The sequence below is a fragment of the Penaeus monodon genome, chromosome 6 (genome assembly GCF_015228065.2).
Source record: "Penaeus monodon isolate SGIC_2016 chromosome 6, NSTDA_Pmon_1, whole genome shotgun sequence".
Taxonomy (NCBI): Eukaryota; Metazoa; Arthropoda; class Malacostraca; order Decapoda; family Penaeidae; genus Penaeus; species Penaeus monodon.
Window position 1 is genome coordinate 44,269,309 of NC_051391.1, and position 2,500 is coordinate 44,271,808.

Here is a 2,500-nt window from a genome sequence, read left to right on the forward strand (position 1 = left end):
GAATAGTTATACTTTTTCCATACCGTCATAATTTGATCAGTTAAAACATTCATCCTTTAGTAAACAAATTTAATTATTCACTCCACCCTGTACCACTACGGCTAAACAAACAAAATACAGTTAGCTTAATAATTTACAACCCTAAGGGAAAGAAACAAAGGGATCAGCACTGACTCAAGAGGTTGCGTGTTGCTCCCCCTTTTACACCGGGTTAATTAACAATCTCATCTGTATATAAAAGCATAACACATATGCTAATGGGGAAGTAAGCTAAGTAGGTTCTGTTGTGTGACCGAGGCGTCCAGCCAGTTGACCCGGTCACCAGGAAAGCTGGAGGGAGGTGACTCCTCATGTCTAATTTATTTGTTTATTATATGACTTATATTACTTTTCCCGAACAATTTAGTCACTAGAAATTTAACATTCAAGCTGAAAACTTAGGATCTGTTTGAGGACAAGATGAAAGGCTGTAAATATCAATTTATTTATCTCTTTGTTTACATTTTATCTTTCATTTTTATTGCTGTCATCTTGGTAAATAGACGTTTTATGTTAGACGGTTATAATTAATCGGGAAAAAATATTCACTGGCGTGGACAATTTAGAACCAGGTATCATTGAAACTACTTATAGTAAATTAATTTGTAAATTAATTACATCCAGATCATATTTACCTTGTGATATACTTTATTATTACAAGATTCTAATGACCTACGGTTATCTTATTTTGGTGTTTTAGCTCTGATGATAATCAATGCATTTCGGACGCCACAAAGTTGTCTAAGATGTGTCCACGAGTCCAGGTTTGAGGTTCAGTTTACTTATTACTATTGTTTTGTTTTTTTGAGCCATGAACAATAATTTTCTGTGCGGTGCAGCAATCCACTAGTGAGTATAGTTACAGTACCAATAAATTCGGAATCATTAACTTTAAAGTTGCCATATGAGACAGGACTGTTCTCTGTCATCCTCTACGGAATCCCACCCAATAAATGTACACTTCCTTACGATTTAACACCCAAGCATTTTACTACACTGAGTCAAACACCGCCTTGAGATTAACGCGAGCTGCCAAGAAACCCAGCAGCAGATAGATTATAAGGCAAGGATCCCACTCACGGTTAATTTGTTGGATGTGAAGTTAGATTACTATCTTGAAAACCGGTCGTCTTGAAAATGTCACATTAGAGCAGGGGTTCTCGACACACATGTAACCCATGTGTGTGTGTGTGTGTGTGTGTGTGTGTGTGTGTGTGTGTGTGTGTGTGTGTGTGTGTGTGTGTGTGTATGTATGTATATATTAATATATATATATATATATATATATATATATATATAAATATATACATATATATATATATATATATATATATATATATATATATATATATATGTATGTATATATATATATATATATATATATATATATATATAAATACACACATACATACACACACACACGCACACACACACACACACACACACACACACACACACACACACACACACACACACACACACACACACACACACACACACATATATGTGTATATATAGTTGTATATAAATATATAAATATATATATATATATATATATAATATATATATATATATATATATATATATATATATATAACACACACAAACACACACACACACACACACTTATATGAGTATATAAAGTTTTATATATATATATATATATATATATATATATATATATATGTATATATATATGTATATATATATGTATATATATAAATATATATATATATATATATATATATATATATATATACCATTGGCTAGCCTAGTGCGAAAAAGGGAGCAGCTCTGCATAAGCCTCCCCTGCCAGTTCACAGCCTCTCCGTCATCGAGACGTCTACAGTACTTCCTCGTGGTCACCCATAGAAAATGGATATCTTGTGGTTCCAGGCTAAATTATGGGGAGGCCCCAGAGGTACGGGAGCCATGGCCCTCCAGTGGCTGGTACGCCATGGCTCCATACCAACTCATGCCCCTCAGCCACCCTGGGGTAAATGAGCAGCTTGGGGGAGGTGAGCCTTGCCAGCCGTCCTCCCCCCCAGATAACTCAACTGGCAGCATTTCAAATAAATGGATGTTTTGGGGGGAGGGGTACTGCCCCTCCTACCCAGCAAGCAAGGCGGGCTGTGGGTCCTGTTGGGAGGACGAATGTTGGGGTGCAGGATGGGAACAAGAGTTACTCATCCTGCTTACACCCTGGCAGGTGCCAACCAAGCATGAGGCCTGTGGGGCAAAACCCAAGGGAACCCCACAAACAGACATTGGGCCCCACAGCCTGCCAATCCCCTTTATTTGGGGTAGCGTCTGCGGGGGTGGCAGAGGTGGAATCCACCTAGTGCAATCGCCTGAAGTTTAACCTAAGATGAGCTATCCGGGTAGGCACTTGCAATTTCCAGTCCTTGCGGCAGGACAAGTGGTTACCTCTGCTATCAAGGGAATTGGAGTGGTTGGAAGT

At 37.9% G+C, this 2,500-nt stretch overlaps 1 protein-coding gene across 1 annotated transcript in view; it reads left to right on the plus strand.

Moving 5' to 3' along the window:
• Positions 1–2,500, plus strand: part of LOC119574031 (sodium-dependent noradrenaline transporter-like) — a 23,678-nt gene that overhangs the window by 4,914 nt on the left and 16,264 nt on the right. The gene's annotated exons all lie outside the window — the stretch shown is intronic.